At 36.2% G+C, this 18,256-nt stretch overlaps 1 long non-coding RNA gene across 2 annotated transcripts; it reads left to right on the top strand.

Moving 5' to 3' along the window:
* Positions 1-493: 493 nt before the first annotated feature.
* Positions 494-17,566, top strand: LOC140324353 (uncharacterized). Of its 2 annotated transcripts, XR_011919528.1 has the most exons (4): positions 494-762; positions 4,510-6,623; positions 7,167-7,318; positions 16,981-17,566. It is a non-coding gene; the product is annotated as an uncharacterized lncRNA (long non-coding RNA). The 2 variants fall into 2 exon arrangements; XR_011919527.1 differs by lacking the exon at positions 494-762 and having other exon boundaries at positions 3,174-6,623.
* The last annotated feature ends 690 nt before the right edge of the window (positions 17,567-18,256 follow it).

Genomic DNA, 18,256 nt, shown 5'->3' with positions numbered 1-18,256 from the left:
AGCTTCTAAAGTAGCTTCTAGCTACTAAAATCTCACTAGATGCTGGGAAAACAGCTCCACTTTTTCATCCTACAAATTTGTCTATTGGGTTACAACCATTTGTTATCATGCAGTCTTTCCAGCACTGTTGATGCAGTTTTGTGCACATGAAAATGCTGCATTGAAATACCATAGACATCAACATCTACATTAGACTATTTTGCTCCATAAGGAGACATATGTGATTTTGTGATGCCAGTATAGAAGTATCTACAAACCTTACACTATTGTGAGTCCCTGGTGATTATGTTTGTCTTTTTGTGCCCCTGGGTACAACAGATGTACATTGCAACAGCTGCGGTGAAATCACTCGGAACAAAAAGACAACAAACAACAAAATAAAATCCCGCAGGCAATGGGAAATAGCAAGAGCATAAATGAATTTATGCATGTAGTATCCTTAAATACTAAGCACCTCTATTCAATGCTAGCAATCTGGGTTTTTTTTCTTGTCAGCAGCAGAAAGGAGGTTATCTTTATCTAGACAATGTGCACCAAATTCAGTCATGTAAAAAATTATGCGATTTTTATCTTTTTTTTCTTTCTCTTTAGCCGCTATATAGCAATCCAAAATTTAAAAAAGTAAAAAAGAAAGAAGAATATATAAAAGAGTCAGCTGATGCTTTAAATTTGCAATTCGTTCTAACATTCCGTCTGCTAGAAATGTTAACAATGTTCAATGAGGCAGTGGCTGGCAGGATGGTGGTTTCCTACATACACATGGTAAGCAATGTTATCTGCATATCAGTGGAATTTGTTTGTTGTTAACAATAAAATGAATTTATACCAATTGATAGCAAGCATTCTTGGTAACATACTATGTGCTTTTATTCTCTTTTATTGTTTTACCATGTTTATGTTTTTTCTTTAGAGGTATGTGTGATGATGTTTTTCTGTTGCCTAAGACACTGAATTGTGGCTGTACTTGTTTTAGGGGCACATTATTGGTAAACTTATCTTATATTTATAATTTCTTAAAAAAATAAGTCTTATCTTTGTAGTCAGCGGCATCAGTTTCTGTACATTCATAATAGGTCCCAGTCGCTTTCATTGTGGTACCTGGTGGTCTCATTCTGTGTTAGTGAGGCCCCGGTGGTCCCAGTCTCTGTCAGTCCAGTCTCGGTGGTCTCACTCCGTGTCAGTGAGGCCCCATTGGGATTTAAATTTTGGTTTATATTTTACCTGGTATTTTACCTCGCAGCAGGGCCTTATTATAAATCTCACAATGTTCTTGAAAAAAAACTTAGACGTGTTGTCTGAATTACCAGGCTGACTAATATTATTTGCCTCAAGTACAGTTCATACCTCAGGTACAGGTACACGAAGCTTAAAGAAAAAACATTTCAGAATAGGTACAAAGTATGTTAGTCTTTGGGTTCCAAGAAGTATCCCTATGCCAAGTGGCAGCCTGAGTTTTCTGGGGCAATTACACCAAAGTAAAACATCTGATATATATACTATTCCCTTGGTATCTTAGTTATTAAATGGTTGGGTTCTGCCAGGTAGGTTACCATTCTTTACCTTTAAAAGATTCTCACCTAAATAAAGTCTATGCAGTTCTTTGTTTTGTCAGGCCAATTAGCAACCAATTTGAAAAAAATGTGCAATAGAGCTGAAAGAAGCCTATTACCTGGGCTATAGTATTGGATAGAAGAGAAAAGAGGGTCATAAAATAAATATTTCACAAGACTAAAGCAATTAAAGCTGGGCCTGGGCCTATATAATAGGGTAGAACCTTCCTCTGGATTCTCCACTATTGGAACGAACAGATAACAATATTATGTGAAGGACTGGTGTCAACCAACCCCAACCTCAATTTCTGTGAAGAATTCCTTGTACCAGCATATGCCGAATATTGGCTTAGGAGCAGTCTTGTCCCAGGGAATTATTGGCAAAGGACATCCAGTAGCATACCTAGCTGGAAAGTAACCCCAGCAGAGAGAAGCTGTTTATTAGTGAAAAGTAAATGTCCAGCCATACAGTGGATGCTGGAGTCATCAAGGTATTAACTTTTTGGCGGAAAGTTCTGGTGGATTACAGACTATTCCTGTAACAATAGGGACATTTCAGGGATCTTAGAACATGTGGTCAGGACATAAGGAACCTGAAGGAGAATTTGTTCCAGCAAAGGTGAGGAATTCCCATCCATGTTATTCTATGATCATCTGTTGTAGAGTTATGATAATACCGGAGTAAATGTACTTTGAAAGAGCACCAACACTGTTTTTTTTAACATGACTATAACACACAGCACTGTTTTTTTCAGATTTTTAGTTGTCTGATAATCTACATTTCTTTATACATGTAAGTTAAAACATTTAGCACAATGACCAACTGTACCCTGTATAATATATCTACATTCCTTGCTACATGAATTTTGATGATTCTCACATATTCTACATCTCTTCCTGGCAATGCTCTTGTCCTGCTTTTTGCAGGGTTGTGTTCAGACCCTCATCATTTCCCCCATTTTCTTTCCCCTGGCATGCTCCCTCTCGCTCTCTGCAGTTGCGCTTGTAATAGATTTCATTATTAGCATCTCTATTGCTAATTACCATCCAGGGCTATTCATTAAGCTGTCAGATCTGTAGCTCGAGGACAACATACAACGCTGTCAGATAGTGCTTAACCACTTCACTGCATCATGATTGCTTTTTTCTCCAGCTCTTATTTGGAGTGGCATGGTATAACTCTTTATGTGCCAGACACATTGATGGAATGATTGCACAGTGAGCGATCACATTTATATGATTAATGGCTTTTATAATATCCACTGACATTTCTGAAAATGTGTTTCTTCAGCACACAAGAATTAAAGGCTATTATTGTATATAAAACAAGTGTATTTCCCCATGGGCACAACCTTAATGTTACCACTTTAAAGTTGTTATGGTTTATATTAACATAACCTTAGCAAAATAAAGATTATTCTTTTTATTATTACTGACTTACTCAGCAGTAAGACATTATTTTATTTTTTTATAATCAAAAGATTTATTTTTTACAAAGTATTTCAACTAATTTAAAATAGGAATGTTGTGCATATGTGTAGTTAGTTATGGGAAAACACTTCATATATATGCCTCAAGATCCACATGTGTACATGACTGCTAAGTAGCAAATGCATCTCCAGGATTAATTGGAAAAGGGCAAAGCCACAAATTTATTAACAAGTGGCATTACATAGAGGTCAAACCGCCAATAAAGATAAAAAGTTTAGGTGGCAGCACCTATACAATTTCTCTATGGCCTGAATGACTGTCCTTATCATCAGTGCCAGAGAGGCATTTTACTACCCCATTAAGGAACTTAATTATTTCAATTGCACCAACACTGGGAAGATACCAACCATCAATAAAACTGTAACAGTGGTAGGGGATTGGGAACATTTTTGGATGACAAGAGTGTTGAACTCTCAGTACCTGCACCCTGACATTAAATTAAAGTGAAAAGTTTTCAAAAAAAGTGAAAGTTTTCAGCACGAACATTTGCCCATTTGTATTTAACAGGGCCATAGAGATCTCACTCACAAAACACTGGAAAAATTATCTTGGCACTTCCACGCTGTCGATGCACAATTATCTTCGGAGGAAGCTAATGATATAGTTTGAAATGGTGAATCTCATCTTACAAAATATATAGGTCACAATTTTTAGGAAATGCGGAAATGACATAAGAATTACATAGATGCAGAAGGAAAGGATTAAGAAGACACAGGAGTGTGTAGCTCTTGCCTACATCCTAAGGCACCTTTATTGTATGTTATCCTTTTCATAAATGTCAAGAAAATATTAGGTTCAAATGATCATTTTTGCAAAAGGATAGAATTAAAGTATTCGTAAAGCCTGACAATTTTTTTTATTTGCTCCTTTTCTATATTTGTGCAAACAGTGCAAATAAATAATAATACCTGCTTGTTATTCCTGCAATATATGCAATATGCAAAATGCAATGTGTATTAAGCCCATAACTTGTTTTGGAGTTTTATCATCTCTGTTCAGGTTCCTTTTGTGGAAAAAAGGGGTATGATGTAGGTATGTAAGGGCAGGGTTACCAGGTGAAAATATAGCAATATGAAACCTTTAAAGAAGACTTGTGAATGGCATAATATTGCATTATTTTTTAATGGGTATTTATACACTTGAAAATTAGGTAAATATTCTGCCAAATCTTTAGAAGCCTTACCAGTGGCAAAGTTTGGAGCTGCCATTTGATGGTAATACCAGGCCTGTTCTATAAGTACTGTATATTTGCTTGCAGCCCCAAAGTCTATGTAATGTTGGTTTAGTCTTCTCTCTCATTTTGCTCACTCTTGCTCATTCTTCCTGATCTGCTCATCTATCTTTTCTTCTCTTAGATCTGCTCACCTTTCTGTGTTTCTGATCTTCTTAGTCTGCTTTCTGATCTCTTACCCATCCGCTCCCTTATCTGTTAATCCTTCACCTTTTCTTCCCAATTCTTTCCTTCTAGGCTCTGATTAGCTCATCTGTCCCTCCTTCTCACCAATCTTCTATTCGTTAAACCGCTTACACAAGTCTGATGGACATCAGAGGATTATCACTGGAAACAATCTTTTGTGACAGATGAATAAACAAGTACTGTACACACAGCACCATTCTGTTCTAAGGAGAGGGGAGAAAGGGAGCTAGTAGCACCCTGATGTGCTTCCTTCCATAGAAATGCACAGGGACTTTTCCCAATTGGTTGTTCATCAATCAACCATGACGGATTAATGAATGATGGCAGGGAACTACTGTACACGTCAGATTTTTAGTGTGCAAATTATGTACTGATACTATCTGACATGTACCATTATTTGACAACTGGGCATAGCTTTACCTACTACTCCTTGATCTGCTCATCCTTGACTCCCTTTTTCTCCTTGTGCCTGATCCTCCTGCACTTCCCAACCTTTATCTCTCTGCTCCCTTGGAACTCTTTATACATGATTTGCTCGCTATATTCTCCTTCCTGATCTTACAAACCTGTCCACCCACTTCTGGACCTGCTTACCTTGCACCTCTATTTCTGATCTGTTTAACATGCAGAAATTGTTTCCTGTGGTTAGCATTGCCTTCTTCATTGTGAAGGTTTGTCAACTTTAGCAACATATTAAACTTTTTATATTAGTTGTAAAATTAAAAGTTAATTCTTCAAATCCCCTTAAATGTATTGATGCAGTGTATTTTTAGAAAACCTATTTTTCTACAGATGATTCTATTGTGGTTCTAATTTCTCTAGGTCATTGTATATCTAGTAGTAGTTAGTCACATTCAACTACCGGTAGTAATGTTTTTGTAATGTTAAAGACGTTTGACAGCTGCTTCATCAGGTCTACCAGACTCTGATCAAGCACACTGATGACTTCACTACCAGGAGGTGTGAAATTTGTTAAACCACCCTGTTCTATTACCATAATCCCATCTTTTCCATTGGGAAATCTAGCAAATTAGCAAATCTGAGCTGTACTTTGGTGCTGAAACAGTAAAAGCCACAGCTTTTATTAACTGATGCATCATCTCTGCTAGGCCAATCACAAACTTTTTATTTTAATTATGAAAAATTTATTTTATGAATGGAGTTAGTGAAATATACTCACAGGATCAAAGTATTGCACATGCATCTTAACCGTATATAGTATATTTATTTATACAGATGACCCTCTTGTATAAAAGGAGAAATTACTTTTAGGTAATCGTTTTTTCTGTCACAGGTGTATGAAGGAAAATTTGGGAGCTGTCTTTGCTGTCTTTTTAGTGTTTTTTTTGGCATAACTGTTCCATTTTGCACTATCTCTTCTGCTACTAAATAAAACAGTGCATACAAATCACAATTTTTTTACATATAAACTTTTAGCATATACAAACATCAAAACCCATCATTACAAACCAATATAATTCTTTACTTACAAATAGACAAATGAAACTATGGACACAATTTGAAGAGTCTGTATTGTGGTTTATGTTATTAATTTTGATGTCTTAGATTAAGTTGGTGCTTTAGTTTAAAATTTTTATAATTTTCCTAGTGTAATCTTTTCATCTTAAAAAGGCAATAGTGCCCTCTCTTGGTCAAATACAGAATTACATGCATGTTTTTAGTTTTATTATAGTATATATTATGATTAATATGTTTTAATATTTCTAAAACATTTCAGAATATTATTTTATATTGTACAAATAGCAAAACCTTTGGTGTGGTTTGACACTACAAATATAATGAAAAATTATTATTTTTCCTTTTTCTTTTCATGGAGGTTTAAATGTAAGTACAAAAAAGTGAGATACACAGCATGTGGTATGCAATGGATGTTCCAGATAACCATTTTATGATATTGCTATATGTCTTTTCTGCCCTTTGGCTTAAGTTCTCTTTTAGCCAGAAAATTTAGAGAGGTAACATTTAATCAGCTCTGAGAAGCTTTAGAGCTTACAGACTGATAGCATCCTGTCAGACCGAATCATGGAAACCCAATGGATTATTGTTTGTGCTGTTGAAGAGAATATACCTTGTGAAAACAGATATTGAAGGAAGAAAACAAAATTGTCAAAACAGGATCGAAATGAAGCAGAAATAAAATAAAGGTAATATCAAAAAGTAACATTTACTTTATGTGTTTTGTATGGTTAGAATAGAAATATGAGGAAGCAAAAATATGTAAAAATGAAATTCTTCTAAATTGATGTGAGATGGAAAGTAAAGTGAGATGGAAATATGAAAGCATCCTAAAATAATTATAATATATGAGTATGCTTATATACATATCAATATTTTATAGGAAGTAGCAGAGATAGAGCAAATGTTGATAATAGAAGAGAGATTTCATATTAATATAATATGTAATAATATTATTTTTATATAAATAAAGTTTTTTGCACTTTACATTAGTAGAATGGAACTGTTATATTAATTACTTATTTTTTTGTTCTGTAAAAATCTAATACTCTCAAGCTACCTAATATGACCACTGTGGTGGACAGTAGAAAGAATTGTTGGCCATTGGGAAGAATGTCACTCTTACAGATAGCCAAAAAGATCATTGGTGTCTCTAAAACTGACCTGAGAGCCACAAATTGCTCATTGCTCAAGGAACGCCCTAGTAACTTTTTTTTTTTTTACATCTTCAGGAGTAAACATCACCCAATCTCACATCTATGCAGAGCAAGATCGGGTATTGTAAGCAGAAGAATGGATGGTTCCTCTGTGCCGGAAAGAAGAAGGGGTGCAGGACCAACTGGAAACGAATTGTGGAGGGATCGATGGCTCTTTGCAAGTAAAGGTAAGTGTTATTTTTATTTATGATTTTTCAACTTTAAGAGATGATTGGATACTCAAAATAGATGTAGATGAATATGATGACTTTTGCCTCTAAAAATGACAAAGAAATGAAAACTGCTTGCCTTTATTGCAGGTATAAATATTCTGGTCTGGTAGTAGGTCACATTAAAGCAGAACGCAACTAAAAACAAAAAATGACACATAACCCCGATGGCGGTGGTCCTTCCTACGATCCGGTCCCGTGTCCTCCTGGACAGGATCTTCAGTCTACACTTATGTCTTCTTCTTCGGTCTTCTTTCTTTGCCACCCAAACTCGCACTGCGCAGGTATGAGATCGGGTTATGTACCCGTTGTGAAGGGGGGATAAAAAAAGAGACTAACATTAGCTGATCGGCGCATGCGTGAGACCGGCATCTCTTTCCCCAAGGAGAAAAATGCCCCTTCTTGGAATTCCCGAAATCCAAGGCATGCGCAGAAGGAGCAGCCAGAATCTCCCGGGATGAGTGACGTAGGTATCCCAGAAGGCTCTGTCGTGGCGATCAAGACTTGAAGGAGTGGTGCTGCACCTTTTTGTTTTTTGTTTTTTTTTTTTAAAAAGGGTGTTGCACTTAAAAAAAACACTAACATTTTTACCTTACATATAGGGGTTGTCTACCCTTCTATGTGAAGTAAAAATGTTGAGTTTAGGTACGCTTTAATTTACATGCTCTATACTAAAATATCTCTTTTGGACACTATGGGGAATTATGAGTCACAAAGTTTGAAACCTAAGAATAAATATTTACTTAAACCCTTAGATCTTCTTAGTAAATTGTCTTGCCTTTACAATCCTACATTCTGGACTACAAATCATATTGAAGAATTAATAAAACATCATGTCCATATTTTTATTTAATATTACTATTACTTACATGACTGCTGCTTAAGTCTAGGTATATAGCATGCCACCAAATACCCAGATGTGCATTAAATATACTTGAAATGCAGTTAGTATAAATACCTGAATCAGTCTGTATACTGGTTTGCTGCCTATATTTTAAGCAAGACAAAGAGAAGGTGAGACAACTCCAGCTAGGCTCTTTAGCACTGTACATTGCTGATAGATGACACATCTAGCAACACCAATTGTGTAAATTTACAGGGTAATACCCTAACATTTGTAAAGTCCCAAGAACAGCAGTGATCAGGGCATCTCAGGTTTAACTTCTTATCCTACAATAAACTCTAAAGATCAATTCTGAGAAATGAGGTACAAGAATGGGTGTAACATTCTCACTGCTGTTGTTGTTAGGACACAAAGTAGAATATATCCAAGCCAGACAAACATTGTCTTACATGTCACGTCTAATGCTTGTCTTAATGCAAATTACTTTATCAAGGACCAGACAGTGACATATGTTGTTTCATCAATTTTCTTTTGTGCTGCTAGGTGTTTGAGGCTTTTGTACTTCAAGAAGAATAATAACATTATCAGAGTAGTGATGCTCCTTCACTGTCCATTAGGCTGGGAGTATATCTGTTACCTAAGCGTTCTGCCTAAACAGTTTGTAAGCCCTAAATCTTTTTTACCAATGTCTTAGGCATTGGGTTTACTGTGTATGGTTTTATTAAGCAAATTGTTTGTTTTAAATATGTTGCAAACTTCTCTTAAAAACCGGGCATCCCCAGTACCCTAGGTCTCAATTAGTAGGGGTGTAGTCAGTCTGCCATAGGAGCGGCTTTAATTGGCTATTGGGCTTCCTATTTTATGGACCTGAAGGGCATCACAACAGCGCATGTTTAGGCTGACAGCTCTGCTGCCATTTTCATGCCAATGGGTTGGCATTGTCATCCTGAAAAAAAATATCTATAGGTAAAACATTTTGATAGGGATCACAACACATAATGCCAATCAAAGAAATGAAATCAATGAAACATAGGTTTTGAGTTACTATAATTGGCCTCAAATAGGTTTTCAGGTATTTGTACACTGGGAATATAGCATCAGGAAAATACTGATGATTAGCTGAGTCAGCAAGCAGACAGCCAGGGGTACCAGGAGCTTAATGCCCAATGGTCATGAGAACACCATATCAGGCAAGGTGAGCTCACAGGTTCATTTTAATGGCCAATCTACATGTGTGATTTTGTTCTGAGCAATTTAATCTCTTATTGGATTATAGTATATTTCTTACATTGTTCTGGAAATGTTATTATTGCTAAGAAAAGGGTAAATCATTTACTTCTGGGAAATTAAAACACCCCTACTTACTTCCCAGAAAATATTGTGCTGATCAGCAGGTAAAGTGGCCCTGTGTAAATCAGTGATAGGGTTAGTATTTTTGATATGTTGCTGTTAGTTTATAGATAAGAAAGACCTCCAAGGACAAAACTAACTAACTAACCTTCATCTACATCTTGTTATGTAATGATTAGCTCTCTATATATTGTAAAGAATATTATGGGCCTCATATTGACCTTATATATAAAATGTTAATAAAAAAAACATTAAGGATTTGTTCCTAACCAGTAAGATAGATTCTCCCTTTTATCTTCCAACCGGTAACATCAAATAAATCATCTGATTGGTTGCCACGTACTAAATGCAGAACAGTTGTACAATTGTTTTTTTAATCATGCGTCTAGTCCAATGTGAGAAAAAAATGTAGATTTAAAGATGGAGCACAATCAGTCCAGATGGATGACCTGGTTAGGTACTTGGCCCTCAGTACTGCATTGCAAAACAAAATTTACTGTATTTTTTGTACAGCCAAGTGAACAAACATATACCGTATTCCACACTGTGTGCATCCTGGATACAATTACAAAATGTATTAACTACTTGTATACATACAGGATAAGATATGTACTTTTTTTTCCAATACCATCTTCATCTTTTGCCTGTTACTGGAGCAGAATTAGCCTAAGAATGTTGTATGAGGACCATAGAAAAGATAAGTTTAATAAAACGAAATAGTAAAAAGCACAATATAAAAGGTCATATACTTTAGCCAAGTCTCTTAAACAGTGAAAAACAAATTGTTACCTGAAAAATTTGTCAGCAGGGCAATATGTTAGCCGAGGTATCACTGTACTTAGTTATAATTATGCAGGTTAGGACCAGTGTTGGCCAATTAGCTCAGTGCTCGATTCGGCAGCTATTCGATCGAATAGCCGGATATTTTTCGGGTGATGGAACGCCGAACTCGAACACTAATAAAGTCTATAGGGGGGAAAATTTAGGTTATTTTTGTTACTGTGTAGAATTGCAAGAGCAATCAGGGGAGCGGAGCATTGCTCTTGCAACCCTAGCGTAACTGTAGTATCTGTTCTTGGATAGAGATTCTCTATCTAAGAACACGTACTACAGTTCCTCAAGGGCTGCAAGAGCAATCCGGGGAGCGGAGCTGTCAGCTCTGCTCCCCTGATTGCTCTTGCAGCCCTAGCGGAACTGTAGAACTAGTATGTGACTCCATGGCCCGTGACACTGACAAGATGATTCCCAAGCCTGCATTCATTCTGAGCACAGCCGTGGGAATCCTCCTGTCAGTATGAGATCCCCGGGCACTAGAGGGTAAATGAGGACAAGTCTCCCCCTTCATCACCTCCAGTGCTCTGTGATTGGCTGAGGAAAGGTAAACCCTGATGACAGTTCAAGCATCATCATCATCAGTCAGTGATCAGGTAAGGAGTAAAAAGTGGTCATTGCCCAAGTGGGTAGCACAAAATGGGAGATCACTTAGCACATCAAGAACAATGCTTCCCACTTCTCACCTTCCTTAGAACTGAGGACCATCCAGGTAAAAGTGACAGAAGGAGCTGCCTCCACTATGTATCATGTAAACTGCCCTTAAATCCCATAGGGCACTTGTGCAGCTGTACAGTCTGTGCAAATGGTATGCCTGCCTCTGACTAATATTCAGGCCCTAGGACAAGGAAAAAACATTTATTCCCTGTATCTGATCATTTTTTCTATACTGCTTCACAGGACACACAAGCACATAATATAATTTAATAAATATATTTTCAGCTATTGTTAAGATGTTAATAATGTGCTAAGTACATCTGTAAATACTGACATACATAGCTGCAAAAAAGGATTTTCCAAAGTTAAGGACCCTATTATAGGTAGTTACATGGTAAATAAGGTTGAAAAAAGACATACCGTAAGTTCATCAAGTTCAACCACTGGGAAATAAACATATCCCAGATATAAAACCCTATAGACTTAGTTGATCCAGAGGCAAAAAACCCTGGTACAAGTTGCTCCAACAAGAGAAAAAATTTCTTACTGATTCCATGAGGCAATTGGATGTTCCCTAGATTAACGGCCTCTGTTATCTTTACTTTAAAGCCTTAATACCCAGTTATATTCTTTGCTTCTAGAAATCATCCAGCTTTTTATTAAAGTAATCTATAGTAGTTGCTGAAACTACTTAGGGAGCCGATTCCACATTTTCACAGACCTTACAGTGAAGAATCCCTCCTTCTCCGGAGTTTAAACTTCTTTTCCTCCAGACGCAAAGAGTGCCCTCTTGTTCTTTGTAATGATCCCAAAGTGAATAATGGGGAGGAGAGTTCTCTATATGGACCGTTTATATATTTATACAGGGTGATCATATCCCCCTTAAACGTCACTTCTCAAGGGAGAATAGATTCAGTTCAGCTAATCTCTCCTCATAGCTGAGCTCCTCCATTCCTTTTATTAGTTTAGGAGCCATTTAATGTACAAGTTTGTACATAGTTGTAGTGGTTTGCAGAACCAGTGTACCTGTACTGATGCTAATAGTAATTGGTAAATAGGCATCGTTATTTATTAGCAAATATTTCCAGGTGACTGCAGGCCAGTTCAGCTTTCCCTTAAAGTGCATTTGACACTGTACCCCACATCTTTTGTGCTTTTCTGCTTGTAGAACAGTTCTTAAAAAATTAAATGTCATGTCTGGCCATATGGTTGCTTTTCCTCCTCTGTAAGAACTGCAATGTAACCGCAATCACAATGGCAAAGCATGCAACGGTATTAACCTGTGGTGCCTGGAGCCATTCATTTTGAAATTGTGAAAGAGCCCCCAAATGGGCCTGGTTTATTAAAGCTCTCCATGTGTCTTGGATACAATATACTTTCATCAGTGAACCTGGGTAATCTAGCAAACCTGGAATGGATCTGGTCCAGGTTTGAAAACATTTGCTTACAAATAGCAAATTACTTTTAGAAATCCATTCCAGGTTTTCTGGATCACCCAGCTTCACTGATAAAAGTGTATCTTCTCCAGTCTTAGAGCTTTAATAAATCAGTGCCAGTGTGTTGTTGGTGCTCTTTTTTGTTTTCTTAGACGTATTCTAAAGTACAATTTCTGATAGTATGAAAATATAATGCAGCTTACTGCAACCAGTAATTACTTTTAATAATAAATAGTGAGTAAAGAAAATTGATATCAATACAGTCTTTCATTTGTACTTGCATAGCAAAGGTATAGAATTTTTCTGGTTGTATATTTATTCCTGAAACAACAGAAAAGCAAGCAGTTCCTCTACGTGTATCTGAAACAAATGGGCTAAAACATGCATCTATCATTTCCAAAGATCTTACAGATTACAAAATGATGAACAAACCCATTTTTACCCTAAATTGTAAAAAGGCAAGTCTTAAAGTTTTTTTAATGGAAACAAACTTTTATCCTATTGTGACGGTAAGAGCAGAATATGTATTCTCTACTAGAAGTGGCCAGGAGATGGCTCTGTGACTGTTCTTATTAAACATTCCTCAACTATTTATAAGGAGCAGTTGCTTCACTGGCTTGAGAACAGTCTGGTCCTGCCGGCCTTTTTTCCTTAGGCCCTTTATACCCATGTAGAGAATAAATCCCTGCTTATTCATGCTTACCTGGGCAGTAGATCTACGCACCTGTGCCCACATCATGACCACACTTCTTATGCCCCAAGGTAAAAATAACATCCAGTCCTTTTCCAAACAATTGTCACACTTTAATTTGAAGCAAACTATCGGTGGGCATTTTACTCACATAGCTGCAAAACAAAGGTGAAAATGAAATAAAGGTTATCAAAACCATAGCAATTATAAAAACCAAGAATATATTCAGAAAAATAAAAAAGTGAACGGTTATGCAGTGCAGGAGCTTTAGTAGTATGGTAATCTAAGCTCTAGCTTTGCATCAAGAACACAGAATAAAATTATAAACAGTTGTTTAAAGCGATATACTGTTAGTATTCTTGTGATTTTACACATTTAAATCAGTCCTTTACATTTATGCACAGTTTGCATAATATATAAATGACTAAAATAAAAATAAAAAAACATTCTCATGTGCATGATCTGGGAGTTTCATAGTCTTTCATGAGCCCATGCAACAGTTACAGTTCATTGCATCATTGCATGTCCATGGACAGTGAAAATGAGTTTAATTAGCTTTGTAAAACATATATTTTACCATATATTTACCAAAGCAGGTATAAGTGTACCTGTACTGGTCCCAATGGTAAATGAGTATTTTTTATTCAGTAGGAGGCATCCCCAGCTTCTTCAAGTGTCCTCAGGGTCACTTTATTAAGTAAATTTTACCAAAATATATCTTAACTTACTCAGCATTTGAATCTGTACCCCACATCTTTTTTGCTTTTCAGCTGGCCACCCCATGATAGCAATAGGCTGCCAGGTAAGCACAGGAGTGCCAACTCCCTAGGTGCAGAAGGAGCCTCGAATATGTTCCACATATAGAAAAAAAACTGTGGCAGCTTAACACATTTATGACCAATTCTGGTTTGTTTCGAAGTTAAACTGGAATGCAAAAAAATGAAAATGTAAAACACCCATTTGTGAAATATGGAGTGAAATGAGAAATATATTTAAAAATTTTCCCAAGTGTCTAGATATGCCAAATCAGTGTTTCTCAATAAGTGTTCCATGGAACCCTAGGATTCTTCCAGAGGTTGCTAGGGGTGCCTTGAGCAATGAGCAGTTTGTTACTCTCAGGTCAGTTTAACTGATACCAATGATCGTTTTAGCTATCTGTAAGGGTGACATTCTTCCCACTGGCCAGAAAAATAAGCTGAATTCTTCCTACTGACTACCACACTCATGTATTATGAGCTGTGGATATAGTAATTATATTGGGGCTCCCTGAAGACCTGAAAGATCCCCCATGTTAAAAAGTTTGAGAAACACTGTGCTAAGCTAATAGATATGTACCGTAAAAGACAATGCAATTGCAGCAAATGGTGGCTCTAACAAATATGTCCAAAAATATCAATGGATACTCGTGATTTCTGTTTTTTGTCCTAAATATGTTTTGCATCACAATCAAAAATATTTTGCATCTTCAAAGTTGTAGGCATTTTATGAAAATCAAATGAAAATCAAATAATAAACATAGTAAAACTGCAAGATTATGATATACATATCTTGAAAAATATTTTACTATTTATTACTAACTCAGAATGTTGAATGTTTACTTATAATTGGTGTGTGCATTTACGGTATGATAACTTACTTTTAAAAAATAGACACCCAGACACTACAACAGGTATCATGTTTTATTAGAAGATAGAAAATCCAAAATTTTTACTAATTTGGGCACCAGTGATCTATAATTTATTTTTGGCTTGCTTGTTAAACTCTTGTTACTTGTGAGTAAATTCAGCAGCACAGATGAAGAAAAAGCCACTGATAATGTTCATTTGCATCTCATTACTACAATGTTTGGTGACTGACTTCTTCTTTGTAAGATCTCTGGTAAACTTTACTAGACCATATGTGTGATTAACTTTATCTGCAGTGAGCTTATAAATACCTTTTATACTGCGATAGCTTAAAAAGCTCTGTTTTAAACTGCTTCACTCTGATGTCATTTGCAGACAGTTAACTTAGACATTACCTGTCAGTTATCCTAAAGAAAAAAGGACACATTGCAAGGCTTCTTTCTAACAGATTCACAAGTTCCCAGGAAATGGAGGAGGGATACAAATTTTACAGAGAAAAAAGAAAAACTCTGGTAATTCTTCCTATTTTAACATGCACCACTTTCTTATGAAAGAATACTTAGAAATGTATTCTGGTCCTGCTAACTAGGCCCTCCAACAGTCTTCCATCCATTGGGGTTCCAACCATAAAAGAAGATAGGTAACTAGAAAAATGACCAGCATTTCTACCCTACCAATATCCTTCTCGTGCCATTGAGCCTGATTTATTAAGGCTCTCCAAGTCTGGAGAGGATACACTTTTATCAGTGAAGCTGGGTGAGCCAGCAAACCTGGAATGGACTTGATCCAGGATTCAAAACATTTTCTAGCAAATAGCAAATTACTTTGAGGAAATCCATCCCAGCTTCACTGATGAAAGTGTATCCTCTCCAGCCTTGGAGAGCTTTATTAAATCAGGCCCATTATATCCGCACAATCCCCAATGTTCACATCACACTTTAGGTACAGTATTTTGAGATCAAGGTAAAAACAAAATGCTAATGATGATTGATCAAGTGTGATATTTGCAATGCCACAATAGAGTATAGCTGTTATGCCAATACATGGGTATTTGCCTAAAAATTAGAGTAAACAGTATGAATGCACACAGCAACATCAGTGCATGGAACTGGAATGCACAAATTCTACAATTTATATAGATGAACCCTATGGAAAAAATATTTTTCCCATTGGAATTCTGAAAAACACAAAACGTATGTACATTTTCAAAAGTTATATGGCAAGGCAATTCCATGTTGCTACAAATACTGCACTTGTAAGTTATAGGTGAGATAGGAATTTGCAAAAATTTGCTGCACCTTAAATCAGTCCTAAACTGTATGTGTGTATTGGTAATTTCTGGCAAGCAAGCGTCCAACTTTAAAAAAAAAAGTAATTTTACCATTTATTAGTAAAATAAAGTTACTTGGCACCTCCCTGACCCATCTCTTAGTGTCTGTGGGGTGAAAGTTGGAATCTGGAGCAGTGAATACCAGGATTGTCTAGCTTACCATCACCATCTTCATCAATATTCTAGTGTTGAAAAAACTATAGTATTATAATGCCACATCCATATTGTACCTATATCAGCAAAAGACTATAGGACTTATAAGGCACACATTACATTATATTTACTATTAACCATAATTTTTCTTAATAAAACCATAATTTATTCAAACATTAAAAATACATGAAATATGCAATACAATTTGCAAAACACAGTAAAGTGAGTACATGAAGAAACATTCACTAGGCATCCTAATTTAATTTCATTTGTTTCAATTGTGTTTAGTTGTATTTCACTGGTTTTACTTCTTCAGGAAAAATTTGGAACATCAAAAAGTACTGCAAGCATGCAAACACTGTATTACCAGATAATGTCATCCATGGATTATATTATCTTTATGAAAAGTCTACAACGTACTTGATAGTTGTCCTCCTTGATAGTTTAGTAAGTTTATAGCATAAAGGTATACCGCAAGGAACGGTCTGACAACTATTAGCAATATTTCCTTAACAACAGGGCTTATTGCTTGTTCTTTGTGAAATGGGAGTGAAAGGAGGTAGGAAGGCCTTAGAGTATTTTAAAATGTCACTGGACTTCATAGAAGGGTATGTGTAAGAAGGGTAAGTATACGTTTTTTACAGTAACTTGTAAAGATGTAAACGTGTTTTGTTTTAACTTTACCTGTTTTAACTTTATGCAGATTCTCAAAATCAAACTTTCACCAGTATTGGACAATAAAAGAAGCATTTTCTCCCATGGAAGGACCATTGTAATGTACACTCGAGGCGTGATGATTGATTACTGAAGAGTACTTTAATGAAGAGGGAATTACAAATGAAGCCTTTATCTTTGTCTTGACTACATCATTAGTGAATATGCAAAATGACATATATCATTCTTCCTTCCTTGTCTGCCTTTTCCCTGTCTCTGGCTTCTGCAATCTCCCACTACTCTCAGTGACACTTATTTTCTCAACCTGACTCAAGATTAACGAGCTTGGGGCTCCATGAGACTCTTTCGCACTTGCCAGTGGCTTCCAAAATAGCAAACTATATTTCATGCTTGGGGCACCGGGAGTTAGATTTCAGTGCAGCAGGTGCGTTACTAACTCCTATTTGCAGAGATAGGGACAGATTCATCTCCTGCCCTCCTACATGTGGATAGATGAAGCAGATTACTCTCCAGCGGGGATGGAGATCACATGTGTTGGGTTAAGAGACAAGTATGTGATCTATATACTGGAGAAGATGTGTCTAATAAATGAAGATGGAAGCTATGCACATTCTTTCATCCGCATTTTCAGTGACTTTTAATATAATAAAGCACTAGTATGACAGCCAGGAATTTAGCTTTCTTAAAAGCAGAAGTCAACAAATGCCACTTTTCATAAAGCTTGTTAATTTAAATTTTGACAAATAAACTAATCCAACACGTTGTACACATCTATGACATTGGGTCACCTAGGCACTGCTAACTACATTAGAATGGGACCTGATGTTTAAAGCTGATCTTTGATAGTCATAACCACATTCATTATGAACAACCCCTGTCAATAAAAGATAAAATATTTTTGCCTACCTAAAGCCATTGAAACACATGGGCCTAGAAAATTCCCACCAGAGAATGTTTGAGGGAATGTTTGATTCTCAGTTTTACAAATAGAGCCCTTAGAGTGAAACTCAAAGGGACTAGCAAGTAACAAGAATGTGTTCTAAACAATTCTTGAAAGTTAAAAAGCGTCACAGAACAATGTGCTTTCTAATTCCCTATTCCTCCATTAGACAAAAAAAACAAAAAGTTACCAGAGAGCACGTGAAGCAGAGAATTATAGTATATTATGGGATTATACAACAGAAAACCTTGAAGAGAGGTTGTTTTTTCTGTAAACCGAAGTTATAGTTATCCTGGAAATACAATGGTTTAATAGCAGCTGTCATTCTTAATTTGTTCACTAGATGCCACCTATTTACAATATT

This window comes from Pyxicephalus adspersus, chromosome 2 (genome assembly GCF_032062135.1).
Source record: "Pyxicephalus adspersus chromosome 2, UCB_Pads_2.0, whole genome shotgun sequence".
Classification (NCBI taxonomy): domain Eukaryota; kingdom Metazoa; phylum Chordata; class Amphibia; order Anura; family Pyxicephalidae; genus Pyxicephalus; species Pyxicephalus adspersus.
Note: the sequence above shows the minus strand (reverse complement) of the source record. Positions and strands in the feature narration are given on the sequence as shown.